We start from the raw sequence: 26643 nt of genomic DNA, 5'->3' as shown, positions 1-26643 counted from the left end.
GCTGCACATGCTTGGCAACATCAGGTTTTACTGTAGCAGTCTTGGAGTATAATAAATGTATCTAATGTGAATCTGTTTTAAATTTGCACTATTTCTTCTTTTTATAACCTGCATCAGAAATAAAGTATACAATAAGCATATTTTGTTCCATGTAAAGGTTCGTATTACAATTGCCACTAAATCTTACCGCAAAGCATCATTTTATATAGGCTGAAATGCAAAAATAAGTGAGATTATCATGCAGAAAGTGTGTTTGCAAACTTTGAATTTTTGACCATTTTTGATTGACAGGTACATGGCTAAGCAAAAACTGCAAAATTGGGAAAATTTATTTGTTGAGGAGACAAAAAAACACCTTTCCTGGAATTTAAAAGGCATCTGAAAGCACAGAAAATGCATTAAAACATTTCCAGGAGTGTTTAAACCCTAACCCTAACCCTAGCTCGGGTACTTATAGAAAAAGTTTCAAAATCCCGGCATCAAAACACTGCTAAAAATGTTACCCAAATGACTCCAGATCACTCAGAAATACTTAATGTAGCAGTCTTGGAGTATAATAAATGTATCTAATGTGAATCTGTTTTAAATTTGCACTATTTCTTCTTTTTGTAACCTGCATCAGAAATAAAGTATACAATAGGCATATATTGTTCCATGTAAAGGTTCGTATTACAATTGCCACTAAATCTTACCGCAAGACATCATTTTATATAGACTGAAATGCAAAAATAAGTGAGATCATCATGCAGAAAGTGTATTTGCAAACTTTGGATTTTTGACCATTTTTGATTGTCAGGTACAGTAACCTACTCAAGCAAATTTGTTTTATTACTGTGGAAGTATCTTCATTCACTTCCTTTTCATCTGCTAACCCGGAGTATTCTATCCATAGAATTATAAACCTTTCTGTAAAATCTGAAACATCCTCACTTTCCTTCTGCTGACATGCTGTTACTTTTCTCCAATCAGTTTTCGGTGGGTAATGTTCTTTCAAAAATCTCCACACTAATTCCCACCCTTCTCCCAGGTTCTTTCTTTCACACACCTGTTTTAACTGCCCTGCCTTTCTTTCACCAACTCTTCTCAAAATCATTGCCGCTTCTATAGGTCTAATCCCATATGTATCCTTTCATTCTTGAAGTGCACTCCAGGTTTGCTGCATGCCTGACTTAGGGTGAGGCACTTCTTTAGCCCATCGGTCTATATCCTCAGGTTTGGATTTGTAACCGTCTTTGTCTTCTGATCTTTCACTACTAGATCTCTCAGCCCTGCTTATACCCCTAACTGGGCTCGGAGACTCTTGTCTTTTCCCTGTAAAAACGTTATGATCTGGGGGTTGCCAGGACCCGTCTCTATCTCTATCATATGAAGTGTCTTCCCAATCCGACCCCCCTTCTGGATACGGCCAGTCGGGATATCTGTCCCAGTCCTCATTTTTGCCTTTTAAAGGTCTCAGATCTGGATATAAATTAGGTGTTACATTCACATTACTGCATTTCCCTAATTCGTTCTTGAGACGTTCTATTTCTTCTTTTGCTTTTTCTTTTTCACTGTATAGAACTTCATTTCGTTCTGCCAAAGCTTTTAGCTTCACATCAAGACATCAAAAACAATTTAGACATCAAGAACCATCAAACATAATTAGTAATTGTCTTCATCAGCATATGTACTCTGTATACAGTATATAACTGTATTTTATATTAATTTAACTTTTATTCCAAGCATCTTATTCTGTTCTAATGCTGTATTAGGCAGTTTTCACAGGCAGTGACTGTAAAATGTATTTAATTGTTCAAGGATTTTCCAAAGAACTTGTTAAAACCTCCACCTTGCAGCTACCCCTCAGTTCACTCAAATGACTGGGGTTCGAGACTGCTTGTCTTTTGGCCAGGAGGCTGGCTGCCTACTAACCAAATGGGTTAAACCAAATGTTTCTAGGTAGTGTTTTAACAGAAAGAATACGGTTCTGGATCCCGAGATGAAGTTAAACAGAAGAGTTTACTGCATGCAAGGAACAATAAAGCCGAAGTCTTGTTTCCCGCAAGAAACAACAAAACAGAAGTATTGTTCCAAGTGTCGGTACAAACTTTTAGTTTATATAGCCCTTCCTTGCCACTTCTGATGTCACTCGTTATTATAGTAAAGGGGGGAGGTCATGTGTTTGGCCAGTTTACAGCCTTTTGGCCAAATGTTCAGGGATTAAGTCCCCAGGGAGTTTCCTAGCTCGCATCTGGAATCCTTATCAGTTAACGCCCTTCCTGCCATAAACTCCAGCCTTAGAAGTCTAATCTTCATGCAGAAAGGACTTAAAATAAACCTCGTCTTCACATCTTGTTTCTTACTTCATTCCCCCCTTATAAAATATGGCATACGTCAGTACTGCCTATTTTTTACACATACAATGTCAGGGCAGATCTTTCCTTTCTAGATGTACGGGCATGCATTACCATGACATTGTGCGTTCCACGGTTACAACAAGATGTGATTGATGTTTTTGTACAAGTGATAGTTACAATTATACATTTAAAACAATCCTAATCCTACAAATAAATAAAGTCCTATCCCAGGACCCAAACGCAGACCTCAGCCATGTGGAGATCTATCGTCAGGATCTTGGAATAGCAATATTGACCCAACTCTGATTATCATTTTTGGCTGATAGATATGACAACACCAGGAATGTATTGATACATATTCCCCAGTAATGCTCCTCAGGCCTAACAAGCACACTGTTGGTTCACCTTACGAAGCATCAGACACAGAAACAGTAACAACATTATTCTTTCTGTTCACTCAGTCTCTGGTGCAGTGGCTCGGTGACAGTGCAATGCGTGGATCCAGCGATCTCATCCTGTCGCTCAGATGGCAGAGTCAGTAGTTAGTGGCACTTGTTATGGTCCCTCCCAGCAGGGTTGCAACGTCTGGCAGGGTATCTCTTCTTCACCCACACCCACTCGCCAAGTATCCGGTCATGTCTTCCCTGTACTGGAGGTCCCCAAGCGTCCGGCACCTGTTCACGAGCCCTGTGCAATGCTTCAATTAACAAACCTACAATACTGTAATAGAGAGTCAGTAAATTCAACAGTCCGTTAGCCAAACTTGGCCCTCCAGGGAGTTTCTTTGGCTGCCCGTGATTATCTCAAATGGGATCTCAGTCTCACAATTCCATTTGCTTCAGCCCTCAAACTGCACAGGACCACAGGTAGAGCATCTACTCACGGTGTTCCTTCGGTTGATATTTCCCTAGTTGGTCTTTCAGACTGTGGGTGATGGGGGCAATGTAACTTCCACCTCACCCCTAGTGATGCGATTACAACCTGGCACACCTTCCCAGTGTAGTATGCCCCTAGATCAGTATCCAAGGGGCAGGGCAGTCCGCACCACGGGATCATCTTTGTCATACACCTGGGTATCCGCCAGCATGAATTTCTGGCTACAAAATGGCATTAGGCTGTGAGGGCATGCAGGGCATCTGGTGTGCTGACGGCCCCACATCCCATCATCATGCAACCCCACATTCTTTTCACATTTTTTCTAACCACATCTATTAGAGGCCTCAACCTGAATTCTCCCTTTTCCCCAATAGAGGTTTCACAGGGGTCTCAGACTCAGACCCAGGATTATTTATTGTGTCATTTACACCTTACTACAGCTACTTCAGTTGGCAGCTGTAAAACTACAAATGAGATCAGAGACAAACCCAGTATTCTTAACTGGAGTCCCTGCCGTGGTGAGAGAATCCTATTTTTCCATAGCCATCCAGAATTGTGGCCTACATGCAACAAATACATAGATTATATACATATACAGTAACCCTTTAACATCTTTCTTTTTACAATCTTCCATCAGTGCTCTAAACTGGCTTGCTGCGCAGAGGCAGTGGAGGGGCATTTTCCGGTCGTTAGCACCTCGAATTCTGTTGCAACAGCTCAGCCTGTTCTCTGTTCTCCCTCATGCGCCAGACCCTTCAGTAAACAGTATTACATTTTCTTAAATTTTCACGCTCCCCCACCCTTTGGCTACAGCATCTAATGGTATAATAGTATCCCACCGGATGGTGCCTACCTCCATGCTCCTGCGTCAGCACAGCTGCCCAGAACCCATTTTCCACACTTACATACAAAGGAATGGTTGGTCCATCTGAGGAAACCCCAGTCTCAGCACCTGTAAGAGAGCTTGTTTCAAATTATTACAGGCGGCTTTTGCTGCTGGAACCAAGGCAATCCTGTCCTTGTACTGCACTTCCCCCTTAATTAGATCTGTTAAAAGTTGTGCTCACCCCGTAAAAACATTGCACCCAGGCCCTGTTAAAATTACACAATGCTAGACACAAAAGGGCCTTATCATAACTGCTTAATATTAGACACTCTAAACCTGAAGCAACTCAGACTTGTGGGTTTCCTCGTCAGGGGAAGCACTCAGAATACCATCAACATACTGAGTGATCACAGTCAGTTGAAGCCACGTGAAACCCTGTTCTGGATAGTCATTACTTGTAATGCTGCATAACATCCCAACCCAACAGATCTGGGATAGAACCACCCACATTCGCATGATAAGTGCACGTAAATGGTAGAATCAATGTTAAAATCTGGTACTCAGGAAGTAAAACTCGCTGCCCCAATAGTCCTGTGGCCTCCTTCCGTCTCCCCATATACGTAACTCTATAGCACACTGTGAAGTGAGACAAGCATGACAGAAGTGCTCCAGTATCCCATAACAGAGAAACCAACACACCATTAACAGTTCACTTTAGGTTTAACCCCTTCTACGCACTGGACTGGGACAGACTTAGGGAGGCTATGAGGGATTTACAGGATCTAATCTTTAGGTAAACAAATCCCTCACAAGACTGTTTATTCTCCCCAGACAAAGCTCTTAGCTGGGTGATACATGTTTCACTGTTCTTCCCTGTCAGTTGAACCACAGGGTGTCACGATTATAGCTCCCCCTCCTTAAGGGTGCTCCAGCCCTTTCACTCAAGACTTTATTCTGCGCACCTGATTCCTATTCCTATTTGTGGGGGCTGGAGTGGAGAGTGTTGATAAAGATAGGTTGTTGTTCAAGCTGGCATCTTTTCTGGTTTTATGTGCTTCAAAGCAGGATTGTGAACTTGGCAAGGGAGTGAACAGAGTTGACAACACTGCTCGAACTCTATAAAGATGACAGAGCAGTGTTTATCATTTTTTCACTTTCCTCCACCGTGTCTCCTTTTGTGTCTTGTCTTCAGGTCCAATAACTCCCCTCCTTTAGTAGCAAGACCTCGCTTGGCTGGAATCCCCTCCAGTAAGCTGATGGCTGCTTCCAGAGTGGAGGACAGCCCCAACCAAGGTGCTGACAGCTGGAGCTGCTGGCCTGTCATTTGTTTGAATGAGTTTGCTTGTGTGTATGAGTGTGTGCTGAGAAACCAGCCGTGAGAGTAGGCAAAACTGAAAGTAACCTAGTAGCTCTAGGTTTGAACAGTACAGCACAGTAGAGATTGAAACTTCCTGTCTGCTGGGACTCAGTTAGAGTTATAGAGATAAAGAAGATAAAGACCTTGCCGATTATTCTTCTCAGTCAGTTCTTGCATTTGCCCTCCTTGTGTTGAGGTTGGTGTGTATGTCAGAGCGTCTGCTACTGTGGGCTGTGGTGTTGTGAGATTGGTGAAAAGGGTGACAGTTCTGAAGGGTGTTTTGAGAAACTTTGACCTTGTTTTCTAGGGGTGACCTCAGATGTGAGTGTAGCGGGACAACAACTGACCTATTGTAACGGGCCTGCTGAGCCTGAGGAGGACAGGCTGATAGTGGTGTCCCCACCTCCTGCCAGACCCCTTGGCCATGTGTCCCGCAGAGTTTCCAGAATCCCCACATGCGAGTCGGCTGCACCATTGGTTAAGATGTCACTAATGATAATAGGGACTGGTACCAGAGTTACATCCAAAACCTCACTTGTAACAAAAACTGTCTAATGGCCTGTGAAGAGGAATTTATTATAGACTTGACACTATTCCTTTCTAACAACCCACCTTCATAACTGTACAAAACGAAAATAAACTTACCTTTTTATCCATGATCCAGGATTCTCCAGCATCAGGGAAAAAAAAAATGTATTACTGTATACTTGGTTCTGCTCTGTCTTTTTAAACTGCCTTGCATCAAGAAAAGGCTCTTCTGCTGCTGCTGATGTGGTAAAAACATTATGTTTCTAACATTCGTTATCTTGAATGTTTTTAGGAGTCCTTTGGTAAAAGTTTAGAGGCTAGTAAGACTGGCCCCACTGTTCTTTCTCCTTTCTTTCATCTTGTTCAGTTTTTATTAAGTGATCATAAAAATTGAGGAACATTGATAATGGTAGTTTGGATGATTTTTGACAACTGCAGTTTTGATTCCAATTTTGGTGATAGTGATACTATTGATTACTGTTAAGTATCAGACTGAGGACTGATTGCCTATTATGAAGACTGGTAGAAGTTACAGTCAAGTTGGTTTGCACAATCTTGACCTCCATGTGGTGAAAGAGCAGGGGACTTGATGTAGTGTTTTAGCAACAATGGCAACTTGTTAGGAAGACTGCCATCCTGACTAACCACTACAGCCTTCACAATAGACAAGCAGTCCTCACCCTTTATTCTTCTTAAAGGTGAAGTGGAAATATAGTTTCCTCTCAGAACGTTATGTTCAGACAGTATGTGTAAGCCCTGTCTGTGTTCTTCAGGGGAAGCCAGGGAAGGACCTTCCCAGAGCTCCTCAGAGCTTCTCAGATGTGCTCCACAACCTGCCGCTGTGTCTTCAATGGGATTGAACCCGTGCCGCCGATCTCTCAAGGAACCAAGCCCTTGCCTGACAGGGACTCAGGAAGGGCCGGCCAGACAGGGCGCCCCTTGGAGCGCCCAATGGAAAGTAACCTGCAGCTTTATGGAGAAGAGGAGGCAGTGGACTACGAGGAGGTCAGAACACACCAGTGGTGGACATCACAACATTCTTGCCTGTGGCGTTGGGGATCACAAAATTGGCAGCTCTGTAAAGATAACTGTCAGAGCAGTGCTGATTGTTATGATTTTTTTCATGTCTGCAGTTCCGATAACTCCCCTCCTTTAGTTGCAAGGCCTCGCTTGGCTGGAATCCCCTCCAGAAAGCTGATGGCTGCTTCCAGAGTGGAGGACAGCCCCAACCAAGGTGCTGACAGCTGGAGCTGCTGTCTTGTCATTTGTTTGAATGTGTTTGCTTGTGTGTATGAGTGTGTGCTGAGAAACCAGCCGTGAGACTGGGCAAAACTGAACAGTAATTAAACATTACAGCTTGGGTTTTGAATGGGGCACAGTCTGTTTCAGTTTTTTCTTTTCTAGACTAGATTATTGCATTTCCTAGTCATTTTCTTGAGTGAAAAAACTGTCTTTGTCCACAGAAAACACAGTAGCTGTTCATTATTGCTGCCTACTGGGTCTTATTTAGAGATAAAGAAATAAAGAATAACACCTGCCTACATTTTTCTCAGTTCATTTTGGCATTTGTACTTCGGCATGAGTGTCAGTGTGTCTGCTGCTGTGGGTTTTGACAGGTGAAGGGTGTCGAGAAATGCGGACTTTGTTTTGCAGGTGTGACCCCGGATGTGAGTGTAGTGGGGCAGTGGCTGACCTATTCTAATGGGCCTGGTGAGCCTGAGGAGGAAAGGCTGACAGTGGTGTCCCCTCCTGCTGCCACACCCCCGGGCCGAGGGCCCCGCAGAGTGTCCAGAATCCCCAGACGTGAGTCGGCTGCACCATTGGTTAAGATGTTACTAATGATAACAAGGACTGGCTCTGAAGGATAATTAGTTTTTCTGAGGAAAAACAAAGGAAAATTGACTATTAAGCCTTGATTCTTTGTTAAATTATGTGTTATGTGATGCATTATGTGATAGTTAGTCCACAAAGGAATGATAATATCAGATGGGAATGCAGGCTTTAACTAATCTACTGTAGTCAATGGGACTCTGGATCATGATGATAGAGTTTTTGTAGTCAACACATTTGTAACATAGGCAGAGATGTGATATTTTTAAAGTCATAACAATTTGTTGGTGTAATTTCTGAGCCTCAATTTGGTGAGTTGCTTTCAGTCGAATCTGGCTATTATCACATTATTATTTTAATATTGTTGCGTCCATTTCAGTGATGCCTGTCAGACCATGTAATTAAATCATATATTCCAACTCACTAACACTTTAAAAATAAAACAGGTGATGCAGTTATTAATATTGGTTCTGAAATATGTTCATATGTTCTCAAGAGCTCAGTGCAGGTCTAAGTCTCAGGGCCATTGCTTTGGTCACTTTGTCTCTATAGGAGTGTTGGGGAGCTCCACTCGAGTTGCTTCTCAGCAGAGCCTGATGTCGTGCCCTGGGCAAGGCACCAGCACTGGCAACACAAGTGTCGAGTCCCTGGCGCGAGTCTATGGGCAGGCAGTCCAACAGAACAGTCACCCCCAGGTCGAGGAGGTGAGTAAGAGGCCTTTATTTCTCTTTGCTTTTGTTTTGAGTTTTTTACAAACAAAACTTTTGAGTTTGAAAATGCTCTGTAGGTCTTTCATTTTTGTGTTTCATCAATGTCTTAGTTTTTTATAATACCTTCTACAGTATATTTATTTATAAACACTTCACATCAAGACATCAAAAACAATCAAGATTGGTAATAATGTCTCCATCAGCACACGTGTGTACTCTGCATACTGTAATGCCATAGCACACAAGTGTAACTACAGTATATTATGATCAAGTCCTGTCTACGTACTGACCTAATATTCACAACTATAGTATTTGAAGCCCTATACAGACAGTATTCTGGAATAGAATATTAAAGTATTTTAGATGTAAAAATACAGCCTGGAAAGGAATTGACCCAATAATAACAAACAGCAAAAATGTGTTCAAGGGTTCACTATAAAGGAAATAATAATGATACAGGACTAATATGTTTCTTTTCCAACTATAATATATTTGGTATTTGAAGGATTTGATCATTTTGGGACCAGCCAGATTGCTTACAATGATCAGGCACAGTTATTTATCTCAGAAAGCTCAGAAATTAAAACATTTTTAATGTTTTTGTAGACCTTGGGGTTCAGTATATAGGAAATAACAATGAAACAGGACTAATAAGTTCTATTTTCATCTACAGTGGTATTTGCATCTTCGGTATTTGAGGGATTTGATCATCTTGGGACCAGCCAGATTGCCTACAATGATCAGGCACAGTTATTTATCTAAACATTTTTACATTCTAGTGGATAACTTGTGAAAGCCTTTAGCATGCTTTTAGAAAACACCTATCAAATCCCTTGCATGGCACTTTCATCTATGTACTGTACTTAATTTTATAAGCAGCATTATAAAGTTGCTGTCATATGGCTGTAAGTTATGTTACAGCAGCAAAATATAGAGGAAACTCAAAATAAAATGCAAGAAGGCTTGCCAGATATAGCAAACTATGGAAGATATTAACTGACGTTCGGGAGGGATAACAATGACAAGTCAATCTCACACAGCTGTTCCTAATCACCAGCATTATAAAACTAGCTACATACAGTATACTGAACTCCAACACCTCCCTTCGCATTTATCTCAAACATTCCTCCTACACCCCATCTCCACCTTGCAGCTACCCCTCGGTTCACTCAAATGACTGGGGTTCGAGACTGCTTGTCTTATGGCCAGGAGGCTGCCTATTAACCAGATGGGTTAAACCAAATTTTTCTAGGTAGGTATTGCTAGCATTCACAAAACATTCAGTTCTTGGATGTTGTTGTCCCTAGTGAAGTAAATGTTATGAACAACTCTAATGGCATCCAATAATAATAATTGTAAGACGCAGTACCCAAAAATATATAGCATTTATGGAAGTGTTTTTAAATTGTGTTTGTTTCTTTAATGATTGTGATTAGACTCTGAATATACTGTATTTGTACGCGAAATTTGTTTTATACTGTACTCCCCTAAAAATACACACAACAGCAACCAAGTCCTGAGGGTGACAAGTAGTTACGAAAGTGTTTTGTTCTTCTCTTTTTAGAAAACGTAAGTGAATTAAATCAGATCTGTTCTGTCAATTTGTATGGATTCTTTTTTTACACTCCAAGTTGTTTATGCTACAGATGATATATTCTTGTGCAATTTAGTTTTAGCTGAGATCTGAGCAGCTGATTACTCTAAACACTATCCTATCACTATCCTGTTCCCAGGGTGATTTTTTGCTGGCTACGCAATTGCAATTTCAGTTTCTAATTTGCTAATACTGGCACTGACATTGATATTGACAATACATCAGTACTGTTTTTTTAGGTGGAGCAAGTACAAGTAAATGTATATGTATATGAATACTATGAATCACTATTCAATGCTGTGAAACAATTGATGTCTTGGGGTCCTACAGTAAATATATCAGAGGACTGAAAGTAAAAACTTTTACCAGGACTGGTCCAGCTGGTCCCAAAACTGTGCTGAGCCTAGATTCCCCAGGGTTGACTTGTGCTTGTCTGTTATTACAGCAGAAAGCAAACCTACCAGTAACAGCCCACAAGATGGGGCACGTCCAGGACCAGAAGAGGAGCGCGGGGAGTGTTAAGAAACGCCTGCGCATGATAGGAGGGATGGATCTGCAGAGGAGAGGGATAACGTCATTTTTCTGCCTCTGAACAGTACCCCCCATATTGCAGGTCAGATCAGCATCTCCCTCACATCTGCACTGATTTTCTCACCTTCTTCCACCACTTTCTTTCAAGGTCAGGTTTTTTCCTTCTTCTAGAGCTTTTTTACTGATACCCTGAGGCAGAAGCCTTTCACGATCTGGTTTAGTCAAATCAGTGGTGACCAAACTGATCACAGAATGTTTCCCCACTCTGTTGTGACCTTTAGATGAGCTGTCCCCTGCCCTTAAAGGGAAGAGGAGAAATGGTCCAGAGCACCCTGGGCTGCGATGCTTCTCTAGGCCTGAGCTGACGCTCACCCAGAGCCTTCAGTTTCTGGCCTCTGACGACTGGTAGGCATAAAAGAGTACAATCAGCATCCACCTATTCCGTTTTCTATGAATACAATTCTGACTAGGGAAAATACAGACCTTGTTGCCCATAGCTCTATACAGTTAGACCTCTTTCCTTGTCCTGGTTGATGTATTTCTTTCTGTTTACTGAATTCAGGGAGAGGAAGGTTGACGGACTGACCTTCATAAGGCGTCTGTCCCAACACCACCCCGCCATCCTGATCAGCAGACTGCATGATGTCTCCCTAGAGCTTCTGCAGGAGGTGTGATTTCTCCAAAATATTAATTGTTAATTTGGATGATTGCTTTTCACCGTTTTTGTATCCATTTGACCCATTTATAGAGAGGGGTACAGACGAGGCTCTGCAGTGCTAACAGTGGTTTGCCTTTCCCCAGGTGAAGAACTTGCGATCAGTTGTGTCTAGGATGGCAGTGATGTGTCTGGGAGACATGTTCACCTACCTGCAGAGAGGGATGGACCCGAAACTGAGCAACACAGTTAAGGTGCTGCTGCACAAAGCCGGAGAATCCAACACCTTCATCCGACAAGGCGTAGACAGCACACTAGACTGCATGGTGCAGAGCTGTACCCCTGCTCGTGCAATCAACACACTGCTGAATGGAGGTCTGAGGTGAGGGCAGAAATATACAGAATAGAATAATACCCAGAATCTTTGTGTCTGACTCCAGGAGCTATGAAGGGTCATTTACGTTTCATGGAGCTTGAAATCAAAGCATGTAACAAAGAATATTTACTACAATGCTAATATCCATTCATTTTCTAACCACTTTCTCCAGTTCAGGGTCACAGGGTAGCTGGAGCCTATTTCTGCAAACAGCGGATGTAAATCCGGCCAAACCTTGGACACAGACACGTGCACACTCACACCAGAAACACATGAGAACACACAAGCAGATAGCACCCTACGTCCAAAATTGAACCCATTGGACACTGCGTGGCAGCAATGCTAACCACTGCGCCACCATGCTGCCATACAATGCTAAAATACTTAACAAAAATGTAAAAACAACATTAGACGGTGAAATACAAACTTTTATCATTTTAAAAGAAATCTGGTTAAGCACTGGAAAATGAGGTCCTCATTGGCAATGGTTAGGTCACAAGCTGATATGGTTTCAGTCAAAGTAACAGCTCAGTAATATACAATACACCTAAACTCCAGAGTGAGGGCGTGTATGGCACATCACCTGGCAGACCTGGTGGAGAGGATGGGCGCACGTAACCTCCCCAGGGATATCACCAACCGCATCCTGCCTGCTGCCACTCGGCTGGCACAAGACGCCTCCCAGGAAACCAGGTACAACCTCGCGTTTTTCCAAGATGGGTAAGATGGTGATTTCCTTCAAGGAGCCAGCTTTGCAACTCCATAGTGCAATGAGTCTCATGCAAAGATTTGTCATTTCAGACACTTTGGACAGCGGTTGCTGTCTTCCCTGAAGCACCGACTTTGAGCAAAAGGTACTGTCTGTGGTCTGCGGTCCTGTATTTTACAGTACAGCTCTAATTTTAAAACGGAAACATTTCATTTCCTTTAAATTGAAAATGTAGGTCTAAAATGTCTAAAATCACAATCTACATTCACAAACACTTAATAGGGGACAATATACATCATTAATAGTCAGACTGTTTATTTTGTTAAAATGAATATTACATGTAGTATGTGCTCTAGAAACTTATAGATTATAGATATTAAATATTGTAATACTTTTCTACCAATGCATTATTTAGGTTATTCTTTTTACATTTATAGTACTAAGCACAAAAAAAACTAATTTGGAATATGTTTAGCTTCCAATGTATTTAAAGGTATCACTCACTAATTAAAAACTACTTTATTTTTGTCAATGTATGTTATTCATAATCAGTGAATGAATTAGTCATTACTGAATTGTGTGAAAGATGAAAAATGAAAGTACTGTGGCAGGCCTGTTCTGGTACACCCTTAATTAAATGCAGGTGGGCTGGAGCTTGAGGCTCCCAGTGATGTTGCTTGACTGATTGATGGATGTATTGTATTCTGTATGCTTCATGCACATGATCACCCAGCCCGTCTGTCTATCCTGGTGCCAACTTCCACCTTTACCAACTCTCCCACCTTTGTGTCTGTTAGACTTCCAAGGGGAAGAAGAGACTTAATGGTGAAGAATGAAACATCACAGTGAAGACATCAGAAAGAGACAGAACTTGCGTTATTTGTGTTTAAACTATTCTCTGCTGTTTCTTGGTGGTTTCAAGTGCTTAATAAAGTCGTTATTTTGAAATCATAATTGACCTTGCTTCTCCATTCTTTATGTATTGCCTGTGGCTCATATGCCTTAGAATGTTGGCTCAGTACTTGTTCAAGCACATCACGGAAACTAAATGCAAGTACAGCAATACCACTGCATTTATTTCTCCACTCTTTCTGTACTGTATGTATTGTAATGCTGTAGTTATTTCTAGACCTAATTTCTGCCTCTTAAGACAGTGTATGAAGTTAACTCGATGTTCTGTTATTTTTAAGTTAAAAAATTAAGAACATAAGGTCTCCCAATGTGAAGAGCTCATTTTGTAGATTGCACCTAAATGATACAAGGATCTAATCCAAATATTTGTTGCAGGCTATCAGCTTCAGCAACGCTGAAGTACTGTAGCTTGTTCTTTACTTCATGGTTTTAGATGCACTTCCTTTATCGTTTCTACTTTTACTCCCAAGTTTGATTTACTGTTTATTATGAAGATGTCTATGGAGTTAATATAGTCCTGATTCCAATTTATCTTGATCATGTCCTCAGCTCTGACAGGGACAGAAGAAAATCTTTTTGTATAGCAACTGCTAATCGTGCAGGAGCTCTCAATGTGCCTGGTGTTTCATACATATCCTGTAGCACTGCACACACACAGCCCACTTCATCTCCTCAAGCCCTGCCAACATACTGTTGCCCATTAATAACTCACCAAAATCAAAACGATCCTCAAAATAAATAAAACAATACAATGATCCCCAAGGCCAGTCTTACTATCCTCTAAACTTTTACCAAAGGACTCCTAAAAACATTCATGAAAACGAATGTTAGAAACATAATGTTTTTACCACATCAGCAGCAGCAGAAGAGCCTTTTCTTGATGAAAGGCAGTTTAAAAAGACAGAGCAGAACCAAGTACACAGTAATACAATTTTTTTTTCCCTGATGCTGGAGAATCCTGTATTACGAATAAAAAGGTAAGTTTATTTTCGTTTTGTACAGTTATGAAGGTGGGATGTTAGAAAGGAATAGTGTCAAGTCTGTAATAAATCCCTCTTCACAGGCCATTAGAGAGTTTTTGTTACCACTGAGGTTTTGCATGTAACTCTGGTACCAGTCCCTATTATCATTAGTGACATCTTAACCAATGGTGCAGCCAACTCACATGTGGGGATTCTGGAAACTCTGCGGGGCACACAGCCAGGGGGTCTGGCAGCAGGTGGGGACACCACTATCAGCCTGTCCTCCTCAGGCTCACCAGGCCCATTAGAATGGGTCAGTCGTTGTCCCGCTACACTCACATCTGAGGTCACCCCTACAAAACAAGGTCAAAATTTCTCAACACCCTTCAGAACTGTCACCCTTTTCACCAATCTCACAACACCAAAGCCCACAGTAGCAGACGCACTGACACACACAGCAACCTCAACACAAGGAGGGCAAATGCAAAAACAGACTGAGAAGAATAATCGGCAAGGTCTTTATCCTCTTTATCTCTATAACTCTAACTGAGTCCCAGCAGACAGGAAGTTTCAATCTCTACTGTGCTGTACTGTTCAAACCTAGAGCTACTAGGTTACTTTCAGTTTTGCCTAGTTTCACGGATGGTTTCTCAGCACACACTCATACACACAAGCAAACTCATTCAAACAAATGACAGGCCAGCAGCTCCAGCTGTCAGCACCTTGGTTGGGGCTGTCCTCCACTCTGGAAGCAGCCATCAGCCTTCTGGAGGGGACTCCAGCCAAGCGAGGTCTTGCTACTAAAGGAGGGGAGTTATTGGACCTGCAGACAAGACACAAATGGAGACACAGTGGAGAAAAGTGAAAAAATAATAAACACTGCTCTGTCATCTTTACAGAGTTCGAGCAGTGTTGTCAACTCTGTTCACTCCCTTGCCAAGTTCACAATCCTGCTTTGAAGCACATAAAACCACAAAAGATGCCAGCTTGAACAACAACCTATCTTTATCAACACTCTCCACTCCAGCCCCCACAAAAAAACAGAAAAGATGTTCATAAAAGTAGGAGGCTACCTGTGTGGCAGTAAGCAAAAACAAAGTTACAAGTTTGGAAAACAAGCTTCAGTGCACTGTTTATGAAAGCCACAACCGTCTTGAGCTGTAAGGGCAGCATTTTAATTGCTCTGAATGTGTACATTTCTGAGGGCCGTGTGTTATGGACAGACCTGGGTTGGGCATTCGGCGGCACAGGTTTGATTCCATTGGAGAAATAGCGAGAACGCACAAGCGTGGCTTTAGTTAGCACAGGGCAATTCTCACGGGCTTCACCTGAAGGACAAAGTAGGAAAGGCATTCCTAAAAAATTATAAAAGCAACTAGATCACATTTATTTTCTAACCACTTTATTTAATTTAGTGTTGCAGATAGCACACCAGGAAGTGAGACACCAAGACAGCAATGCTCATCACTGTACCACCATGCTGCCCATCAGATCTACACACTTATCTAGGATCCCCAGTGCAAGAGCAATCTACATATAGTTATTCCTAATAACTGTATATCCCAATGCAGACTTGATCAGTTATTTGGAACTAAACTATGGAAGAACCCAGGAAAATTCTACTGAAGTTTCTACAGATTTTAACTCAGTAAAAACTCATCCCCAGCACTGGAATACCACTGTGCCAGCTGAGCTCTTGATTAAGCTAATTCAAAAGTAGTTGGATACCATCAATGCTCAGTTTTTGAGTTTCACACCTGCCTTCTTTCAAGTAATGGACTGAATGAAGTGATTGGACCTTTTGAGATTAAATTCACATTGCAGTCTACAGTATGATACAATGATTGAAATCACCTGGTTTAAGTCTTTGACAAAGTGGCATCACCAAATACTAATTAACATCATACCATCATTTTGTCTCCTGTTAAGAGATGCTAAGAGACAAATAAGACAACTACCACTTAATAAGAAAACTGAGGGCAGAGTAGGTGGAATTTTATTTGTCAGGTTTTTTGTTGCATAACATGTCCATAGCAGAGTCTTTGAAACCAAAGTCTAAAAGTAGAAACAGGTTGAAGAGGTCAAATCACCAAATAAAAAGAATAATTCAGCCTCAATAATTTAGAGATCAGACAGAAGGAAAAGTAAAAGACACTCCAGAAGCAGGGTTGAGAAGCATTACTTTAATAGACCGATCAGTAAATATTAGTCTCTGAAGAGGAATATTCTTACTCTCTAGCTTGATGGCAAGATCAGAACTAGCTGCTGTTTTGCCATGAGAGGGTTTGGGACGGGGAAGAAGAAATAGAAGCAGAAGAGGACAGATGCATTGAAAAGCCAGGAATCAACACAATAGGTGACCACACAAACACCAATAATGGGAATCAGTGCACTTTGGCAAAGCAGGTTAATCCCATCAAAGCTCTGTTAATATAGTCCTGATTCCAATTTATCTTGATCATGTCCTCAGCTCTGACAGGGACAGCAGAAAATCTTTTTGTATAGCAACTGCTAATCGTGCAGGAGCTCTCAATGTGCCTGGTGTTTCATACATATACTGTAGCACTGCACACGCACAGCCCACTTCATCTCCTCAAGCCCTGCCAACATACAGCATGTTACTGACACAGACTACTCCCTACCAGGAGCACATGTCTTTTTCCTCACACAAGGAGGGAAATGTACTTCACTTTCCTTTACCACACCATGGTCAGAAATGTTTGGAATGATTTTGGTGGAGTAATTGTGAACCTAAATTACTCTTTTTTCTCTGGGTTCAGAATTAGCTAAAGAATTCAAAACAGACTGTACACACAGTGATAACTACAGATCTCAACTCATCACTCATCTTGAAATTAAAAGTCTAGGAAGCATAAATCAGGTACTTACCAAAGTGTTTGGCACGTTTTGCATTTTCCTGACTTATATTCATTGTTCTAGTGAACTGCAGGTCTTTCTCAGAGGAGCCACTCGGTTGGGGAGACCAGGGATCTCTGTCCATCTGAGAGGCAGGAACAATGAAGTTCTCAGTGCTTGTTAATGCTTAATGTTTGATTTCAAGAAAACTGGCATAGTTTTTGTAGTAAATGCACGTTTTGCTAATTTCCATATCTTATCTTTTCCATGTACTGTAATTGAACCTTAATAATATCCTTACATATTTTAAGTAGAAAGACTGCAAGAGACATTTAAATCTGTAGATCATTTTTAGTAAACATGTTGACAGTTAGCTGATATAGTGATCATTTCTATTTAATTTAAGTAGAGGTCTTGGGCTCATCAATCCCACTTTCTTTTCTTTGGAGAACATGAACCTAAGGACTGCATGCAGAACAGTAGAAACTTATGCAATATCCTTTTCTTCCACAGAGTCCAAACAGTAAACTTCTCTTTATTTCAATAAAATGTCAAAATTCGGACAGAGAGATCACTGGTTCCAGTCTACTTACTTAACACAGTTTTCATTACAAACTATTCTGATTTACTTCATTATAAATGACGAGTACTGAAACTGGCACTCAATCAAAACTCCTCAAAGTGTTGTGATGTGTTATCAGTACTCAACTCAAGCATTACAACGGTAACATCGCATATTGATAGATGTAATGGAATGTATAAATCAAACATGAAAAATATGGGATTACAAACAATCAGACCTTTATGGAATTTCCTGAATCTCTTCTTAATGATTTTATAAACCAAAATGCAGCACACTCTAAGGAGGCAGTTCTATTCTATAATTTACAACTGGAGACACAGTAATAGGGGGCTGTACTTACTGCTAACATTGTCTATTTGCTGATTGGTAATTGTAGAGTTTAAAGGCAGCATGTTTATAAAAGAGGAGTGTTAATTCAAGTCAACTCCTTGATGATTATAAAACAACATGAAACATACAGATTGTAATCTGAAGAACAAAGAGAAGCCACCCCTAACTGTATATAGATCCCATTTCTAGCTGCTACTTCAAGGAGCCCAGATTGGGCCTTAAGACACCTAACTAGGAATCCTGTTGAAAGCACCCACAGCTCTCCAAAGTAACAAGCAGCCCAGCCATTTTATTGAAGCATCAATACCACGGCATTTTTCAAGAATTAATTCTCTTTTAGTTTCAAGTTGCGGCTCTTTTGCTACAAAAAAATGGTTGACCCCATCTACACTCCTTGGTTTTTTATAAACTGGAATATCTCTCACTACTTTTGTTTTTGGTTGGTTTTTTCTTTTTTCATTTTTATGAATTCACCAATCCACTGAACTTTAAAAGTGTGAACATTTAATTACCTAATGTAATTTTAGAGGTATGGTGAATAAAAATGAATGCAGTATTATAAATGCGATTTTACTAGTGTTGTAAACCTTATGTATAGTCTCAATGCTGAAGGGAGTAAGCTACACACTTCATGTTGTACCCAAACATTCTGTTTGTAATTTTATTGTTCTAATTTGACCATTAAAGAATCAACATAAACACCCAGATGCCTATAGTACAATCCTGTCTGGCGATTGATATTGCCCATGTGATATGTATACCAAGGCATTAAAAATCTATCAGAAATAAGTATTGGAATCACTAGCATGATCAATTTGTATAGGATATAGGATATGTTTCTATTTCCTCCATGAACCGCTTTGGACTTGTCTAATAATGGCATCTTAATTTCAAGATTTTTGAGTATGTATTTGAGCTAGAAATGGTGGAAAAACAGTATATGTCGAAATATTTCAGAAATTCCAATAAAAACAAAAAGGCCGAATCAGTGTGATTAAATAATGACTATTTGAACGGAAGTGATGATAACTGTGAAGCTGCATTAACAGTATAATGTATATAGCATATAACTGAGAGAACATGTGGAACAAACATTAGAAGACTCAAGGCCCTCCAGAAATTGAGTCTGACACTCCTGATTTAAAGAACTGTGCAAGTTACAAATTTAGTCTGCAGTTTTATTTTTTTTAAAGAGATTCTCAATTATTAATCTTTATTTTACATAGCAGTTTTCAGAAGACATTGTTTTCTTAGGAAAGTGCACATTCACGAGAGATAATTTCACCAAATAAATCAATATACAGAAGACAATATACAGAATACATCATAAGATCTACTGTATGTGACTGCCAGGGTCTTAAGGTCAGATCTGAAAACAGACTACAAGGTGAGACTACTAGAAAGCCACTGCAAGTGAATGAAGTAAGCACACATCCAAAAGTAACAAGACCAGTGCTCGAATTCACACCCCACTCTTTACTCGTTATCGTTTTTGGATATGTTTGTATTTCAATTTATAAAAATATGAACGAAGATACTGCTTTGCTTGAAAAAAACGTTTCTGTTGCTTTGATCCTCGGACAATGATGCGCTTGCGACTTCCATCTCTTACAGGCGGTCGCATCGGTTCACCACGTGCTGGAAAGCGTCGCTACACCCCCATGCCCTCACACGAGTTTTTACAAATCTTGAACTGAACAAATTAACATCTTTATTGATATACTCATCGATTTTTATCAAACGAATTAGCTGCTTTCAGGTAAGTAAAATGGGAGCACTTAAAAGGGCACCGTTTGCATGATGTTTTACTGAAGCTGGTCTTAATGGAAAATCGACAGAGATTTCTGCTGACACCCAATGTAAAAAACAGTATTTTTTACCACTTTGGTTACACAGTGTAGAAAACCGGAATCTAATTTAGAAAATAGACTTCGCCTGACCTTTACCAGGTTGCAAGGTTGCAGATGCGCAGTAACCACACAAAAATAAAACTCTGTCGCTGCCATGCATGTTTTTTTTAGCTAAAGTAATAACATTTGAGAAACTACGATCAATTTAACCCCTTGAGCAATGCGTCACTCTCTCAGTAATAATGCAATTGTGAGTTCAGAGATGAGACTTTGATTGCTGCGTGGCGCTTTACAGATTGAGAACGTGACCTACATAAGACGCGATCTAATACAAAATTAATACAAATTAAAATAAATTTGCAAGCTGGGAATTTGGAAAATGCAATTCCAATTACAAGATCCGACCTCGTTCATCTTTTTTGTGGAGTTAGAGTCGCGTTTTGAGATGAAGAAGGTGGAGGAGCTGCCACTGCGATGAATGTTTCAGTGAGGAGGAGTGGGAGATTTTTTCTTTTTTGTATTTCTTCTTGACTAAAAAAAGGTGCAAATCTGTTATTTTGGCGTAACACTATCGATGCTCCACCATCGTAATTATTCCCGTACTGCCCGTTCCACCCCTTAGTGTAATCAATGTAAGTTAATGCTTACGTGGCCTAAAAGAAACAACTAATACATTTTGGCTTTATTTGTTAACATGCCTGTGATTTTAAAGCCCATGGCAAGAGTTTGAAAGTTAAAACAGGTTAATTGAACTGCTGATTGTCGGGCAATTCAGACACCATTCCCTTTTGGGGCAAAGCACTGTATGCAGCCATATAGGTCAGGAAAAAAATGTTTAGAAAACATTGAAAGAACTGTATTCCTAAGTATGCTTTCAGCCCTAAAACACAGCCATGCCATCAAAAACTGTCTACATTGTATGGGAATAAAACCCTAACCCTAGTGTCACGCTGGGGCTGACTGCGGAGGATTGGGATCCAATGCGGTGCTCTAGGAAGGGATACCTAGCTTGGGGTTTTGTTAGTTAGGGTTAGGGTTCAAATATTTCTCAAAGGCTTTTCACAATATTACACTCAAAGAACTATATTCCTACAGATGCAGCCATTCAAAACGAGCGGATTATATTGCGGTAAAACGTGGTGGGAGTGTCCCAGAATAACACGGGTTATCGTATAATACCGCAAGTAAGATATTAGTGTCCGGAATTACCGCCAGGTGGAGCTAATAAAGCTCAACCTCTCATGTACAGCGTTTGAGCTTTCGCCATCAAAGTCTTTACAGAAGATATTACTCATAGTATTAATAATGAATGACCTTGGACAAGCTGTAAACTCAAAGTATTACCCTGGTCCACATTCTTTGTAAATCTAAAGACTATTGTTTTCTTTGACAAAAAATAACGCCACAGCATTTCATTGATCCAATCACACATTTGTTTCCAATCATACAAAGTAATTCTTGAGAATCTCCGATTCACCATGCCTTTCACATGCTCATTAAAGATATTAATTTAGGAACAAAAATATTACTGTATGTAAACTGTACTGTATATGGATGGTCTTGGTATTTGAAAGAAAAAATGCACACCAGTATTCCATTTCTCCCTAAACATTTTAAGAATCAAAGTTTTACATGTGGTTATTTTGGAAACGTTTTTACTTGCTCCTTGCTCCTTCTGACCATGTTACTGTACGTTTATACAGTATTCAGTACTTTGTGAGAAAAGTGATAGTTTTAAGCTTTTCTGTGAATACGCTCGATACCAGAGTAAACAGAAGCATACTTTTAGAATTTGATTAATAGGGAATATAATATGGAATCGCATATATAAAAAAATTATTAACAATATAATTATATTCATGTACTGTAGCACAGTAGTATATACACATATCTATTGATGTGTACGGCTGTTTCACCACTTGTTATGTGACTGTCTCAGTAGCGTGATGGTTTAAGTGCCTGACTTATAAGCAAAATAACCCAGCTATCGCAATGAGTTTTCTTTTATCAAACATTACCTTGAAAAACGAAAATAGCAATATTATGGACACTCTATTGACTTTTTTATATTTCTAAATATCACAACATGTTCGAATCTAAGTCATTTATTAACAACAATGGATAGTTTCAGACTGTTACCGATATCGTTATCATCAATATGTGAAAAAGTGAATCCTGTTTTTTTATGGTCTGTAGCTCAAATCCTGCTTAACTAAAAATTAGACACAAGAAGCGTATTATTGGACAATGCTGTGAGGCTAAAGAAATCAATAATAATATTAATTCAAAGATCTAAATATATTTAACACATACTGTACGCCTGACTAGAGAGTGTGTCTGCTCGCCTGCACGGTGACGTCACCATCTTTCACGTCACACCGTCTGTGTGGTGTGACGCAGTGGTGGCCGGGCGCGGTGAGGTGCGCTGGCAGCTGTGTGACGCAGTGGTGGCCGGGCGCGGCGAGGTGCAGGAGAAGGGGTGTGTGCGGGTGGGTTTGTGGGGGTGTGTGCAGATGGGGCTGTGGGGCCCGGCGGGTCCTGGCTGTGGTCTGACCAAAAACTCAAAATAAGATACAATCGACAGACATTCCTAACATAGACATATCATAAAACATTTACATGCTGTGAATGTCTGGCGATTGTACCTGTATCTTATTTTTAGTTTTTGTTTTGTTTCACGTTAATTTTATACGGGAGAGTGTCATAGAGAAGACTCCCTTACCCCCATCTTGATTAAAATCGCAAACGTGTGTTTCATAAAATACTTTTATTTTTCACAATCTGGCAATGCCAGACGGAATCCACATTCGCTGCGGAAAAAACTGCCTTGGAGATCAGAACATCAAGGAAGAAAACAATTATTACACCCGGCTTTTCAACGTAATTGCTTTAACTTGCTAATGTGTTACTGTAACAGTCCGGGTGTGGCAAGCCTCTAATGTCTCCCGATTTGGGCAAAAGGAATAAAGCTTTGTTTGATTTCTGAAACCCTTTCTTTATGTCCTCAGTTTTCTTTTGACGTTTCATTTAACATTTATTTGTTTGTTTTGTGGTCTGGGTAATTGGAGGCTACGGTGTTATGCTTCCTATAGTGATATACGGCCGTATTGAGCAGTATTTCTTGCGTTAAGAAAGTTAGGTGTTAGCATAAACTATTAGTAATCAATAATATTAAATTTAGCACTGTAATAAATTGTGCTAATAATAAATTCTATTCTACTCTGAGAACATAGGTGGGAGGAAAAATGCCCGTGGCCTTTTCACTGATAAACTTGTTAACAAAAACTACACTATGCTTAAGAGTTGTTCAATGGTTTTTTTTCAGCACAGCACAGACTGTGCCTGCTAGAGAACCACAATTCACACTCAACCACATCACAGATCACAGATCAGTCCCAGTGTGTGAGATCCTGCTGTTTGATCTGTGCTTGATCTTTGATCTGAACCAGTTCTAACCATTGACACATTTAGCCAATTTCTGCCTGGAATTTCCTCCCCCTTAAACATTTGTTATATCTCTGCAGCAGAACATAGCAAGAGCCTGGTTTCGGGTCTTAAATTGAAAACAACCCCCTTGGCTTTGAGTGTGAACAAATCTCTTATATTTCTTAATGTGTCCACTCTGCAGACAAACATATGAAAAAACAAAAACAAAAACAGTAGGCAAAAATGTTTTTTTTTGTTGGTATTCAGAGGTCAGAATTTTCAATTCTAGGCCTGTCAGCGCCCTGGGGATGATTTGAAAACCTTGTTCTGGGTGACTACTAGCTTGGATAAAAATCTGGGACAAATTGATCAATAAGAAAAAATTCGACATCATGTTTTGAGAAGACTGTACCTGGAATTAAATTTCAGGCCTATAATAAAAAAACATAAACATATTGAAAATAATAAGAATAAAAAACATTAGACACTGCTAAAGAGCCTTTATCTGCTGTTATGTAATGAAGAAAACCTCAGAGTTCACTTCCAGTTTGTAAAAAAGGAGCACTGAGAAGACAGTGATAAAAAACTGATTGATTAGCCCTTCTGAGTCAATGATTGACAGCTAATAGGCAGGCGGAATGAAGCCTGAGGCTTCTAGGGGAAGTCTTACCCCCTAAGGCCTCTGAATGGCTGAAAATACAATGACTGACAGCGCTTTTTACCAATCAGATCGCCTTATTTTTCGCGGTCCTTCTTCACACATTTACTACAAAGTCAATAACGTTCAATAGCCTCCAGGTTTGGAGATAAGATAGTCTGGGTTATTTTGGATATACATCATGCTTCAGAATAAGGTAAAAAAAATGGGATATATTTATATTTTTGCTGTTTTTTGCTTTTGCGGTTTTGTTGGTAAAAAGGTATGATATTAACATGTTGTGCTGGCCGGGTGTTTTTATTGGGGTTCTGCTAGTTCTTTAATTTATTGGTTTATTGCACAATAGTGTCATATCTGTGGAATAAACTTTATGGTTTTGTTGTGATGATATTGGAGAATACGTGCATATGAGAAAATGTGTGGAGCTATTTGAAAAAATCTTGCGTTTGTCTTTTAAAAAAAGAAACGACACGATCCGAAAGCTTACCTCTGTAAATATATTAATATCGAGTGGTATTAAATGCAACTTTTTTGTATAGACGTAGCCTGGCAAAGAATAATTAGCACAGGACACAAATATAATTTGGGGGTTCTTTTTTTCTAGGTGAGTATGTGGTCTGATCTGTTCTTAGTTTTAAAAAATAAAAATAAAAGAAATGACATATAACGATATTTTTATATACACAAAATACGGCAGTGGTTCTTTCACGCAGAGGGGAAAACAAAGAAAACATGTTTAGTTTGACAGTTTTTTACATTCCATCTGCCCGTTACAGAAACGCATCTACACTGAACAACAAAAAAAGAAAGAAATGACATTACAGAAATAGGCAGGTCACCTCACCGAGAACTACATTACGACAATAATTAGTATAAGACTCACAATTGCGTACACTTAACAAACGGTGCTAAACATAAGTCTCTGTAAAGAATGAAGGAACAGAAAATACAAGGAGCATGTGAAACCCATTACTTACAAATCAATAAACAGATATCCCTAGCCCGAGAAGTTGTCTAAAAACTGGCTACCGCCTCAGTGTACTCCGTTAAAATCTAATACCCCTCTTGCTAATCTTGTCTCAATCCTATGAAATACCGATTAATACTCAATTAGGGTGCAAATAGGGAAACAACACCGTATTTACCGTTACAACTCTCTGGAGTCATTTCGGGTGCTTTTTAACGGTCGCTCACTGCCTCTTAGTCCCTACTGCCCATGCGCAGAACGCTGAACTCAACTGACAGGAACCGCGAGCTAAGAGGTAGCGCCATCTAGTGGATTTGGCAGAACAGGCCGCTCTTCACCACTGGGTCACATAGATGACACTTTTCTAAAATGTCTTTAAAAATAAAAGCGATTACAATTGGCACGACTGTTGACTTTTCACGATAACTCCTAAAGTTATGAAAACACTTGTGTGCGTACAAAATACATGTGGCTGTTTCCACAGCCTTCACTGTCGTCTTTAAGCCATTTGTTGACCACGCTAGAATATTCTTCTGTCCATATCTTTGGAAGGGAAACGCAGAACCAAATGCATTTTAAAGACCACGACATGTGAAAGTGTTCACAGCCTCCACATAAAACTATCACTGAGCTTATTCTCTTTTTTTAAACCTCTGTATTCTCGTCGATGCACTGTAAAAAACATCCTGTAAAATTTACGGTAAGAAATTGGCAGCTGTGGTTGCCAGAAATCTACCGTAAAAAAATGTTTTTAACATCATACCATCATTTTTTCTCCTGTTAAGAGATGTTTAGACACAAATAAGGCAACTACCACTTAATAAGAAAACTGAGGGCAGAGTAGGTGGAATTTTATTTGTCAGTTGTTTTTGTTTGCATAACATGGCCATAGCAGAGTCTTTGAAACCAAAGTTTAAAAGTAGAAACAGGTTGAAAAGGTCAAATCACCAAATAAAAAGAATCATTCAGCCTCAATCATTTAGAGATCAGCCAGAAGGAAAAGTAAGACACTCCAGAAGCAGGGTTGAGAAGCATTGCTTTAATAGACCGATCAGTAAGTATCAGTCTCTAAAGAGGAACAATCTTACTCTCTAGCTTGATGGCGAGATCAGAAGAAGCTGCTGTTTTACCATGAGAGGGTTTGGGACAGGGGAGAAGAAATAGAAGCAGCAGAGGACAGATGCATTGAAAAGCCAGGAATCAACACAATAGGTGACTGCACAAACACAAATAATGGGAATCAGTGCACTTTGGCAAAGCAGGTTAATCCCATCGATGCTCTGTTAATTAGTATTTGGTGATGCCACTTTGTCAAAGACTTAAACCAGGTGATTTCAATCATTGTATCATACTGTAGACTGCAATGTGAATTTAATCTCAAAAGGTCCAGTTACTTCATTCAGTCAATTACTTGAAAGAAGGCAGGTGTGAAACTCAAAAACTGAGCATTGATGGTATCCAACTACTTTTGAATTAGCTTAACCAAGAGCTCAGCTGGCATGGTCGTATTCCAGTACTGGGGATGAGTTTTTACTGAGTTAAAATCTGTAGAAACTTCAGGAGAATTTTCCAGGGTTCTTCCATAGTTTAGTTCCAAATAACTGATCAAGTCTGCATATGGATATACAGTAATTAGGAATAACTCTATGTAGATCGCTATTGCACTGGGGTTCCTAGATAAGTGTGTAGATCTGATGGGCAGCATGGTGGTACAGTGATGAGCATTGCTGTCTTGCAGCACTGGGGCTCTTGGCTCACTTCCTGGTGTGCT

The 26643-nt window shown here is 40.1% G+C and overlaps 3 long non-coding RNA genes across 4 annotated transcripts; all 3 read right to left on the bottom strand.

Moving 5' to 3' along the window:
- Positions 1-308: 308 nt before the first annotated feature.
- LOC148673327 (uncharacterized) lies at positions 309-6572 on the bottom strand. Its single transcript, XR_015936001.1, has 2 exons — positions 4118-6572; positions 309-3772 (listed from the first exon to the last, which is right to left on the bottom strand). It is a non-coding gene; the product is annotated as an uncharacterized LOC148673327 (long non-coding RNA).
- A 2360-nt stretch (positions 6573-8932) lies between these two features.
- On the bottom strand, positions 8933-11626 carry LOC148673326 (uncharacterized). Its single transcript, XR_015936000.1, has 2 exons — positions 10519-11626; positions 8933-9194 (listed from the first exon to the last, which is right to left on the bottom strand). It is a non-coding gene; the product is annotated as an uncharacterized LOC148673326 (long non-coding RNA).
- Positions 11627-14852: 3226 nt separating this feature from the next.
- Positions 14853-25095, bottom strand: LOC148673325 (uncharacterized). Of its 2 annotated transcripts, XR_015936203.1 has the most exons (4): positions 25051-25095; positions 17092-17203; positions 15428-15530; positions 14853-15025 (listed from the first exon to the last, which is right to left on the bottom strand). It is a non-coding gene; the product is annotated as an uncharacterized LOC148673325 (long non-coding RNA). The 2 variants fall into 2 exon arrangements; XR_015936202.1 differs by lacking the exon at positions 14853-15025 and having other exon boundaries at positions 15356-15530.
- Between the last annotated feature and the right edge of the window lie 1548 nt (positions 25096-26643).

Source organism: Lepisosteus platostomus, chromosome 4, assembly GCF_059453375.1.
Source record: "Lepisosteus platostomus isolate fLepPlt1 chromosome 4, fLepPlt1.hap1, whole genome shotgun sequence".
NCBI lineage: Eukaryota > Metazoa > Chordata > Actinopteri > Semionotiformes > Lepisosteidae > Lepisosteus > Lepisosteus platostomus.
Note: the sequence above shows the minus strand (reverse complement) of the source record. Positions and strands in the feature narration are given on the sequence as shown.